We start from the raw sequence: 12,160 nt of genomic DNA, 5'->3' as shown, positions 1-12,160 counted from the left end.
TGCTCCTTTGAGTCAAGGGAGAGAAAGTCCGCCGTCTTTCCCTCCGATCTAAGCTCTGCTTTTTCTATTAAAAAACAACAACAACCGCAAAGCAACGACGATCCCGGTTTTAAGACGCATCAGCGGAGATTTAATTCGCTCGTTTTATTTCCTGGAGAGGAGTGTTAATAATGTCGATGGGGAAAAATGGATGTGCCAAACGGCAGCTATTAACCTTCCGTCTTGGAGGCAACTCTTTCAGGGGTGAAATTAAAAACAGCTTTCATTTATTTCCTTGATATGATGCGGGCTAAATGTCTCTGTTCATGATTCCGGCCTTTCAAAAGCTGTCTTGTTTTTTCTGGGGGTGGGGGTTTAACCCCTTCAGCTGCCCTGAGCTCCTGATGCTCTCTTGAGATCAGGTCTATGCAAATTCTCAGTCCTCCAAGTCAGCGGTCACCAAAGTCCGCAGAAAAATTATTTGCATTTTTTTATATTGCACTCAAACAGGGCTCCTCAAACTACGACCCCTGGACCGGATACGTGCAATGAACGTTTGTGTTGCTGCGGAGAGTCTCCATTCCCCCCCCCCACTCCAGGGAGAAGGATATTGCAAAATCTCCATTCCCACCCCGCTCTGGGGCCAGCCAGAGGTGGAATTTGCCGGAGCTCCGAACTACTCAAAATTTCCGCTGCCGGTTCTCCGAATTGCTCAAAATTTCCGCTGCCGGTTCTCCGAATTGCTCAAAATTTCCGCTACCGGTTCTCCAGAACCTGCTGGATTTCACCTCTTCTTCCAACTCTTGTTATTTTATTCTATTCTTTGCTGGATTTATAGTCTTTTTAGACAGCTGGTCACTTGCATTCTTTTTAGAGAGTCCTTGAGGCCACTTGGAGGTAGGTCTGTGTCCTCGTGAGTCACCTGAGTGGTGGAAATGGGCGTGGAGCAGTGGTGGGTTCCTCCCGGTTCGGTCCGGTTTGGCCGAGCCGGTAGCGGTGACGATATGACGTCACCGAACCGGTTCTCCCACCCCGCCCTCCCAACGTTATTCTTACTTTTTATTTGGTCCCACCCCCAATCTATTGCTTCCTCCTGAGTCCCAGCTGACGACTAGAGGGAAAAAAAACTGTTTAAACTCTTGCCGCGGGGCTTCAAAGGGCTGTCCTACAGCTGATCAGTGTTAAAAGCAAACAAATGAGTCGGGTCGTAAGTGCGAGGAATGGTCGTAACTGCGAGGACCTTCCAGACATGACTCTGACCAGCTAGCCACGCCCACCTAGTCACATGACCTCCAAGCCACACCCACAAAATAAGCCACGCGCACAGAACCGGTAGTAAAAAAATTTAGAACCCACCCCTGGCATGGAGCCTTTTTGGAACTGCTTTAAAGGACTGTGTTGTAGGCAGGAGATAAATGATGTCATATACCCCTCCCCTTCTCCGCTTCTGTGTCTTTCTGATATCACCCATGCGTTAAATAATAATCTTTCTCAAAATCCTAAATTTCCAGACTCTCTGTTCCTTGACTGCCCAGGATAATCCATTCCTTAATTAACTCTGTGGCGGTGTTTTGGAAGGGTTTATCGTATCGCAATAAAAAAAATAAAATAAATACCGCAATAAGTTAAACGGCAAGCGAATTCCTCGTCTCGGAAAATCAGGCTTACGGAATCAGAAGCCGTTTATATCAAATATTAATAGGGTTGAATTCTGTATCCTTACTTTCCCTACCAAAGATCTCTCTCTCTCTCTCTCTCTCCCTCTCTTCTCTCTCTCTTTTATTAGGACCTGGGAAAGATGCCAGGGTGAAAACTCGGGCAGCAAAGCTGAAACGCAGCTTGTTAAATAAAACCCACAGCAGCAAAATTCAGCTGTAAAATGCTAGGCTTGGGGTTTTAATGCTGCGGTGAGGGGAGGGCACCATGGGAAATGTAGTTAAGCCAAAAAGAAGATTCGTGGTAAGTTTAGCACTTCGATCCGTGTCATTACAGGAAGTCCTTGACTTATGACCCCAATTGATCCCAACGTTTCCCTCTGCTGAGCAAGTCAGCGATTAAGTGCCCCGTTTTGCGACCTTTCTTGCCAAGGTTGTTAAGTGATTCTTTTTCCGTTATTAAATTAGTCACACGGCTGTTAAGTGAATCTGGCTTCCCCGTTGAGTTCGCTCGGGACAAGGTCGCAAAAGGGGGATCGGATGATGGCCACCGTCATAAAGACGAATCAGTTGGCAAGCATCTGGATTTTGATCACATGACCATGGGGATGCTGCAATGGTCAGAGTGGGATTTTGGGGTTTCTCCGAACTGCACAGAATCTTAGCTAGAGGTTCTCCCGAACCTCTGTGAACCCCCAGCAGCCAGGAGTGAAATCCAGCAGGTTCTGACAGGTTCCAGAGAACCAGTAGCGGAAATTTTGAGCAGTTTGGAGAACCGGCAAATACCACCTCTGGCTGACCCCAGAGTGGGGAGGGAAGGGAGATTTTGCAGTATCCTTCCCCTACCACGCCCACCAAGCCACACCACGCCCACCAAGCCACGCCCACAGAACCGGTAGTTAAAAAAAATTGGATTTCACCGCTGCCAGCAGCCCACCCCTGGTTCAGAACTACATGCATTGACTATAAAGGGCCTAAAATTAGAGGGAAGGATAATTTAGAGCTATAGTACCGAATACTTGTTCATTAAGGTACTATATGAAAGTAGGAAGTATGTATGTTTATTGTTGTATTGTGTTTTGTGTGTCGTTTTGTGTTGTGTTGCTTTTTTTTTCTTTTTAACTGAAATGTAAATAAAGATTATTTTTTTAAAAAGAAATAAAATTAGAGGGAAGGACGGTATGTAAGGGAATGAATGATCGCTTCTCCAAATCTAAGGGAAAAAAATAAAATAAAATAAATGGAATTACCTGGGCAGAATTCTGCCTCTTCAGGACGAGTGTGTCCAGGCCAACAGCCGGGAATGCAAATCGACTTTCTCCTCTTAATTTGGGTTAATGGTGGAAATTATATTTCCATGGTAACAGTATCCTCTCTGTACCACTATGTGACATGAAAGTAGCAAGGCCCTCCGAATAGCAGGCACAACTGGACAAAACAAGGTTTGCAACGGAGCTTTGGATCGGATGATGTTTATGCAGCTGCAATTTCCGGTCCATCTGCGAATCCTATGCAAACTCACAAGGCTACTATTGCTTAATGGGGAAGTTAATATATTGTGCAGAGACCCGAAAAGTGTTAATGGATTCAGGCAGCCAAGCCTAGCGTGGGTGAATCGAAGATCGTGACATTAAAGTCTATCAGGGGAGACATGATAGCAGCGTTCCAATATTTGGAGGGGCTGCCACGGAGAAGAGGGAGATCGAGCAATTTTCCAAGGCACCCGAAGGCCAGACAAGGAATAATGGATGGAAACTGATCAAGGAGAGAGAAATTCCGCCTAGAAATGAGGAGAAATTTTCCGACAGGGAGAACCATCAACCCGTGGAACAGAAGTTGCCTTCGGAAGTTGTGGGAGCTTCATCCCTGGAGGCTTTCAAGAAGAGATTGGACTGCCATTGGTCAGAAATGGTGTAGGGCAGGGGGTTGGACTAGATGACCTACAAGGTCCCTTCCAACTCTATTAAGCTATAACTCTCCTCTCCTCTCCTCTCCCTTCCCCTCCATCCTTGCTTCAGATGCTGTTCCTCCTACACTCATAGCCCACAGCGGAGTCAAAATGCATTTCTTACACCTCATTTCCCACTGGCTTCCCCAGTGTTGGCTGGGGAAGATGAGAGATGTTATGACAGCCAGGAACTAGGTCTCTTTGCAACAAGCTTCTGAGAGAAATTAGAAAAAGTTTCCAGTGAAGGGAAAGGACCATCCCTTCTCCCTAGCCTTCATTCTTCTTTCAAGCACCTGTCCTTTCTTTCAAACTCAAGAAGAGATTGATTGATTGATTGATTGATTGATTGATTAGTTCGATTTATATGCCGCCCTTTTCCAGAGACTCAGGGTGGCTTACAATGCGTTAAGCGATAGCCTTCATACTTTTGTATATACCTGCTTAGTAGGGCTTTCGCCCCCCCCCCAAAGCAGTGTTCTTTTTTTATACAAAGTCAGCTTATTGCCCCCACAAACCGGGTCCTCATTTTACCTACCTTAGAAAGGATGGAAGGCTGAGTCAACCTTGAGCCTTGGTGAGATTCGAATTTGCAGTAATTGCAGGCAGCTGGTGCTACTTAAGAGCGCTTTAGTCTGCTGCGCCACCAGGGCTCTGCGTATTCATTTTGTTCACTAAGATGGGGGGTTGGGATGGATGTCCTCTGAGGGGCCTTCCCGTTCAAAGATTCTAAGATCAGCACCACATGCTGGCAAGAAGGGGGTGGAAAGGCCAAGGTTTTTTCTTTTGTATTGGTGCAGCTTTCATCAGTATTCCGAGAGAGTCCGCCTGCCACGTAGCTACCCAGTGTCCTTCAAAGAAACAGGCAGCTTTCCCCCCCCCTTACTGCTGCATATATATATATATATATATATCCTAACCAGTATTTTATGGAACGGCGCAAACAGATGCTCCACACGACCCAGAAAAAAAAAATGGGTGAATTTTATGACAGAATGAGGCGGCTGTTTATGTTGGCTCCGGAGAAGAAGAAGGAGAAAAAAGGAGGGGGGGAAGAAGAAGAAGAAGAAGAAGAAGAAGAAGAAGAAGAAGAGGAAGAGGAAGAGGAAGAGGAAGAGGAAGAAGAAGAAGAAGAAGAAGAAGAAGAAGAAGAAGAAGAAGAAGAAGAAGAAGAAGAAGAAGAAGAAAAATACAAAGGCTTAGCAAGCAGGGAGGGAGGGGGGGCTTAATTTAATTTAAATAGATTTGTTTCTTTCCCACCCACCCCCACCTCCCCAAGAGAAAAGCCCAAAGTCGAAAGCTTCTAAGCATTTTTTTGTTTGGCGAGATTGTGTTTGTGGGTTCCCTTGACGGTCGCCAACCAGCTTAAAAGAAACTTTGCTTTGCTGAACTGCCTCTATTGTAGAACTTGATCTAATTCAACGCAAGAAAAAACACTTGTTCTGTCCTCCCCCAGTGCGTGCACACACACACTTATGCAAGACACCTATTCTGGCACGGAAAAACATTGCGGTGCCTCATGCAGAATCTCTTCCCTTTCTGCATACAGCCTCTGCATCACTTCTCTACTGAAATCCCTGTCCTTTGCAATTATATATATTTCGCTAATAAAGAAATAAAGGGAGACTAGTGTAGATCTATTTCAAGGTATTTAGCTCTCATCAGCTAGCCATACCCTTACTTGGATTCGAACTTGTATTTCTCCTCAGCCGGGTATTTTCCTAGGTAAACCAAGATTTTAAAATGCAGCCATAGCTCAGTGAAATCACATCCACTAGTTCTAGGCTATTGGTCAGCAAGCAAGCATTTTAAAAGCTTGGTTTGTTTGTTTGTTTGTTTGTTTGTTTATTATTTATTTATTTATTTATTTATTTATTTATTTATTTATTTATTTATTTTTAAATTTATATACCGCCCTTCTCCCTGAGGACTCAGGGCGGTGTACAGCCAGAATTAAAAAACATGAAATACAAATATTAAAAACAATTAAAATATATATAAATTTGGCCCAAAATTAAAAATACAAACCAATTAAAACATTTAAAATTTATGTAGGAAAATACCCGGCTGAGGAGAAATACACATAAAGGGCCTACGATAAGAGAAGAAAACAAATACTTGAACTCTACGGGGAGGAAACATGGGATGAGGGTGTGGCTAACTGATGAGGACTAATTAGTCCGAAATAGATCTATATTAGTTTCCCAAAAGGCAGCAAACTGCTTGCTTGCTGACCAATAGCCTAGAACTAGTGGATGTGATTTCACTGAGCTATGGCTGCATTTTAAAATCTTGGTTTACGTAGGAAAGTACCCGGCTGAGGAGAAATACACATAAAGGGCCTACGATAAGACAAGAAAACAAATATATATATATATATATATATATATATATATATATATATATATATATATATACACACCGTATATGCCCCCTCTGCATTCATTTATATTCTCCCACTCAACTTTGCAAGAGTGTTTATAAATAAACTGTGCTAAACTCACTGATGTTGCGAATACCCGTGGTCAGAGGTGGGTTTCAGCAGGTTCTGACCAATTCTGGAGAACCAGTAGCGGAAATTTTGAGTAGTTTGGAGAACCGGTAGTAAAAATTCAGACTGGCCCCTCCCCCATCTATTCTCTGCCTCCCAAGTCCCAGCTGATCAGGAGGAAATGGGGATTTTGCAGTATCCTTCCCCTGGAGTGGGGTGGGAATGGAGATTTTACAGTATCCTCCCCTTGCCACGCCCACCAAGCCACGCCATGCCCGCCCACCAAGCCACACCCACAGAACCGGTAGTAAAAAAAAAATCGAAACCCACCACTGCCCGTGGTGTGTAAAACTTGAATCCGGTGGCTTGGGTTTTATACTTTATTTTGTGTGTGTCGAGTCGAAATGGGCGACATTAAAATGATGAGGTGTGTGATTCAGGCACCGAATGCGAAAAAACGGCCACGCTGAAGGCTGTGTGAGACGTAGTAAAAAACACAGGCCTGGCTCAGAGCGAAAAAAGCCAAATGGGATCGTCATCGCTTGAAATTGATTTTCCAGCTTACTTGAGTTCTGGCATTGTCAAATCCTTTTGGAAAATACTTTCTCTAACAGAACAAAGGTCTGGAGGAAGTTAAAACCCACCCCACTCCTAGAAGAATGAAATATTTTAGGAAATATCAAAAAAGGGAAATATAATAGAGAAATGGAGAAACATGTTTTAAAGACAACCCTGCCCCCCGTCTTTGTCAATGGACCATTAAGGTCTGAGCCAGGCTCAAGCAAGCTTGGGAGACCACCTACAAAGTAAGCTAAGACCCCCGCCTCCTGGGAGTCTGACAACCAATCAGGGCACATTTCTTATACGGGAACAGGAAACACTAAGGTGGGGCCCAAGAATGTTGTGGCCCATCAGCGGTCTGTGCAGCTAGTAGCTGATTCCGACAGCGAGGAGGCTGGATTGGTGCTGTGCCAGCAGCCTGTGTAGTTGGCACTCGAGTCGGACAGTGAGGAGGCTGGAGAAGATGTGGTGCCAGAGGCGGGGATTCAGCCAGGATCTTCAGAACCTCCAGAAGCCCCCATAAGTGAAGAGGAAGAAGAGGAGGAGCCTCTTCTCGATGCACGGGCGCGCAGAGCTGCCAAAAGGCAGGAGTGGCTCCTCAGGAGGAAGTCTCCTCGAGAGTAAGGCTTGGGGCTAATTAGCCACTCCCTTAGCCTATTTAAGGAGGAACACCGACTGAAGCAATTTGCAGGGAACAACTTCGTTCACTCTCCTTCGCGTCTGGATCTTAGTTCTCTTATCAGCTTCCTGCAAATTGCTTCTGGGCTTTCTGCCAACCATAGTAAGATTACGTTTATTTATTCTTTGGATTCTTGTAGGCTGTTAAGAAAGTCAATTAACAGCCTTTATTTGAAAAATACTGATTTAATTTAGTAAATAGACTTTGTGTGTGCTGCGTTCTTTGGGGTCCGTAGCTGGGGCAGAACAAAGAGAAGGTATAAAACCAAGGGCCTCTCAGCATCTCTTCACCCAACATCTTGAAGCATGTGATTATCTTTTCTGCCCATCATATTAGTGGCCCGCAGGATTTAAAATTATGAATTTAGTGGTCCCTGAGGTCCGAAAGGTTGGTGACCCCTGGTTTAGAGAGTTCTACCTAAAAAGGAAGAAATCTCAACTCAGAGATACTTTCCCAAGATACATTTGGGTGGTATGATGACTCACGATTCCTACTCAGTAGAGATTATCCCTGGGAAAATCAAAGAGCCGTAGAAAAATTAAGTTTCAGGACCAGTGGGGAAAAAAAAATAGCTGATCTTAAGTCATTTCATCTTAAACCAAGCTTCTGACACGCACGGCAGAACTTAATTGAATTTGTATTTTTTTTCTTTTTTATGCAGACTTACCTGCCTGACACTTTGGGATCAAAATGCAGCGATCCACCCAAAACCGTCACTGGGAGATGTTTCTGATGCAATCGGCAGCTAAATTTGTTCCAGATAACCCAAAATGCCTGCAAATTTGGGGGCAAAGAAAATACATTTGATCAATTAAAAAAAAAAAAGTTTCCCAACATGTTACAGAAACTTGTTTAAGAGCGAAGTAACCACAACAATGTTAAAATCCACAAGACAAGGGAAATGGAAAGGGTTTTTTCTCTCCTCCCTTCCTCCCTCTCTCTCCTCCCTTCCTCCCTCTCTCTCCTCCCTCCCTCCCTTGCCTCTCTTCCTCCCTCCCCTCCCTCTCCCTCCCTCCTCTCTCCCTCCTTCCCTTTCCTCTCTCCCTTCCTCTCCTCCCTCCCTCCCTCTCTCTTCTCTCTCCCTCCCTTCCTCCCTCTCTTCTCTCCCTCCCTCGTCTCCCTTCCTCTCCTCTCTCCCTCCCTCTCTTGCCTCTCCCTCCCTCCCTCTCCTTCCTCCCTTGCCTCTCTCCCTCCCTCTCTTCTCTCCCTCCCTCTCTCCTCTTTCCCTCCCTCTCTCCTCTCTCCCTCTCCCTCCCTCCCTCCCTCCCTCCCTCTCTCCTCTCTCCCTCCCTCTCTCCTCTCTTCCTCCCTCCCTCCCTCCCTCCCTCCCTTCCTCCCTCTCTCTCCCTTTCTCTCTCCAATTTATTTTGGTACCCCTTTTCTCTCCAAACTTCATGGTGCCAGGGAAGTACTTTGAACTTTCAAAGATATCCCAGAGCACAAATTACTCACAGATTATTCACCCCGTGTTAGAAATATAGCAGATAAGGATGCTTAAAAGCAGCAGAGCTATTTTGTTCTAAGGCACATTAGCCTTTCTTTCTTTTTTTCTTTCTTTCTTTTTTAAAATGTCCCCCAAATATTCACCAGAGAATAACCCGAGTAAAGTAGATTTAATCTAACCGATCAATAAAAAATAACTGAATCTGGCTGGTGTTCTAACAACTCAGTTGGGATCACCTCTGGGAAAAAGTGGAGAGCTGTAAAAAGAAATCTTCTGATGTCCCCCTCCTAAGTTCCTTAGCTTCAAAATTATGTCTAGGGTTGTTGTTGTTTTTTTAATTAAAAAGAGAAGAAAAGAAGAAGTGGGAATCTAGGCTTATAAAGGTTACTTATAAAACCACCGTCCTTATGAAATATTTCACGATGGCCCTCCGGTTGTCTGCTGCCTTCTGTGCTATGAAACATTTATCAGAAATAACTCAGGAAGCCGACCCTGCCATAGAGGGGAGGCCGGGAAATTATTTATGCCCGAGACAGAGCAAGTGAAAAATAGCGCACACGGGGAGCCCTGCTGATTTACGCCAAGTTGGGAAAAACAAGTCACAAAGGTGTCTGGAAACTGGCCTCCGGAAACGAAAAAAGCTGCACCGTTTAGCACGAGGTCAAGAAGTTCCCAAAAAAGAAAGAAAGAGGGAAAGAAAGAAAGATGGTTTAAGAAGGAGGGGAGGCAGCCAGCGTCATTCCTGGGACCCACAGATCTGCAACGGAAGAGGCAAGGAACAGGGTTTTTTTAAAAAAAATTATGATTAAATGTATATGCGTGCTTTATAGAAAGCAGAGATTGTGGCAGTGGTGAGGGAGTGGGGAGGGAATGGAGATTTTGCATTATCCTTCCCCTGGAGTGGGGAGGGAATGGAGATTTTGCAGTATCCTTCCCCTGGAGTGGGGAGGGAATGGAGATTTTGCAGTATCCTTCCCCTGCCATGCCCACCGAGCCATGCCCACAGAACCGGTAGTAAAAAAAAATTGAATTTCACCACTGAGCTTGTTACGCTTTAAAAATCTCTAGAGGTTTTCAAATTTAACCCGATTTATTTTTCATTTTTTAAGAGACGGATGCATTTCAACTTCTACCTGCCTCCAAAAAAAAAACCCAAAAACCCCCAAAAAACAAAACAAAAATAAAAAAAAACGCCAAGGTTAAATGAAGTTATTTTGCAGTCAAGACACTGGCAAGCTGGTGTGGATGTCTCGCTGACATGGATAATCGGTTTACAAAGCAGACTGCGTGGAGGCCGAAGGGAGTTTTTGAATGCCGCAAAACAGTTGGCTGTTTGCGGACAGGGAAGAGCAGCCAGCGAGCGGAAAAACAAACAGCAGCAAAAAATCAACCTCCCAGACAAGTCTGTTTTTCTGATTGTGTTACAAGGAACACATCACGTTTCCGTGCTGTTCCCCGGCCAGTTATGACACTGAAAAATGAGGGTGGGGAGGTGCGTTGACTGGCATTAATTTTGCTCCTAGTCCGCGGCGAAGCTTTTTCACGGGTATTTCCTTAGCAGAAACATTGGGGTGGGGGGGGGTCATCTCCAATGTTAGACAGCCTGATATTTGCTAGCCAGTTTCAGAATTGGGGTGCTGCGGGGAATCTGGGGTGGCACCCTGGGATGGGCTGCTGGGGGTTCGCAGGGGTTCGGGAGAACCTCTAGCTAAGATTCGGTACAGTTCGGAGAAACTTCAACTCCAACTCCGGTCTGGTTTCGCCCACCCAACCCCTCCCCTCCCAGGAGTCCCCACGCGGCCCATTTTGGATGCAGGCAAGTGCAGGGCATGCGCGGAGGCTCGGGGAGGGTGAAAAACGGCCTATGGGAAGTTCGGGAGGCGCCTCTGGAGCCTGGGGAGGCCCTTTTCGCCCTAGTGGAGGCTCAACAAAAGCCTTCGGAGCCCGGGCAGGGCAAAAACGCCCCCCTCCCACCATGGTGCAGGAAGCTGACTAGGCCACGCCCACCATGGCCACACCCATCCAGCAACCAGGCAGAGAACCCCTTGCTAAAATTTTTATAAGCCCACCCCTGGGTGGCACAGTGGTTAGAATTGCAGGATTGCAGGCTAAGTCTGCCCACTGCCAGCAGTTCGATCCTGACCGGCTCGAGGTTGATTCAGCCTTCCATCCTTTCAAAGTTGGCAAAATGAGGACCTAGATTGTTGGGGGCCATAGGCTGACATTGCATACCGCTTAGAAGAGTGCTGTAAAGTGGTATGTAAGTCTAAGTGCTATTAAATATTTTTGGGGAGGGCTTATTTTCGGGGAGGACTTATTTTCAGGGGAGGGCTTAATTAGCACATGCGCTCAAAAGCCCGATTGGACTTATTTTAATTTTTTTTTAATTTATGTCCCGCCCTTCTCCCCGAAGGGACTCAGGGCGGTTATTATCAGGGGATGTCTTATTTTCGGGGAAACAGGGTACTTTCCACATTGACTTTTGATGCAGATACCACTCTGGCTGCAGCGATAAAAATGATAACCTGACCGCATTGGCTGCCCGTTTTAGAGGCTGCCCGTCTGGATTTCATCTCTGCAGCGGTTAACAAGATGTGATACGGCAGTGGGTTTTTTTAGCAATATATTTGAAAGTGGGAAGGCACAGGGGAGAGAAACGAGAAAAAGAATCGAGAGTCCTGAGCGTTTGTATTTATTCCAACCCGGTTGCCTCCGAGGGAAAACAGATTAAAGTCCTCCTGATGTTGCTGGCTGACACACAATGCACCCCACACTCTTCCATTTGTTGTTGGGGAAATAGCGACTCCATTAGAAAGCCGGAGAATGTATGTGCCGAGTCAGACAGGTTAATGGCAAAATGGTTATTTCGGCATTGTTTACGAGAAGGGCTGACAGCCACAGGAGCGTGAAATGCTATTTTGCCAGCGCTTCCATTCAAGCTCCTGCATATTTCATCGCTTATCGATCATCTTTAAGGCTGCCGTTCGGGTGGATGGGATCTGCGCATCTGACTTGAAATTTGGATTAATTAACGCCAGCGGATGGCAAATTAAGAAAAACGATAAATAGGGGGAAAAAAACGAAGCATTGAATACTTAAATGGGAGTGTTTTGGCTGGGGTGGATTTTGCAAATTGGTGGTGGATGGGCCAGAGCCCAAAATGGATGCATCGCTAGAATCTAAAGTAGGGAAGGCATATTACGAAGTTTCACCCTAGAGGAATTGTCCCCATTGCGGACTTATGACCGCAATGAAGCCCAAAATTTCAGTTGCTAAGCGAGACAGCTGTTCAGTGAGCTTTTCCCAACGTTACGATCTCCCTTGTCACAATTGTTAAGTGAGTCTCTGCAGCTGTTGTCACGGGGTTGTTAAGTGAATGCAGCTTCCCCCTCGACTTCGCTTGTCC

At 45.6% G+C, this 12,160-nt stretch overlaps 2 protein-coding genes across 2 annotated transcripts in view; both read right to left on the bottom strand.

Moving 5' to 3' along the window:
• ANKRD65 (ankyrin repeat domain 65) overlaps nt 1-8,084 on the bottom strand; it is a 46,865-nt gene extending 38,781 nt beyond the window's left edge. Inside the window, exon 1 of the mRNA XM_087879338.1 lies at nt 7,978-8,084. The gene's annotated coding sequence lies outside the window, so the exon portion shown is untranslated. The remainder of the gene's footprint in view (nt 1-7,977) is intronic.
• The window catches only part of LOC117675850 (uncharacterized), a 133,545-nt gene that overhangs the window by 35,020 nt on the left and 86,365 nt on the right, over nt 1-12,160 (bottom strand). The window contains exon 8 of the transcript XR_015730066.1: nt 7,978-8,084. The gene's annotated coding sequence lies outside the window, so the exon portion shown is untranslated. The remainder of the gene's footprint in view (nt 1-7,977; nt 8,085-12,160) is intronic.

This window comes from Pantherophis guttatus, chromosome 15, assembly GCF_059756535.1.
Source record: "Pantherophis guttatus breed Tessera chromosome 15, ASM5975653v1, whole genome shotgun sequence".
Taxonomy (NCBI): domain Eukaryota; kingdom Metazoa; phylum Chordata; class Lepidosauria; order Squamata; family Colubridae; genus Pantherophis; species Pantherophis guttatus.
This window is presented reverse-complemented; position numbering and strand designations above follow the sequence as displayed.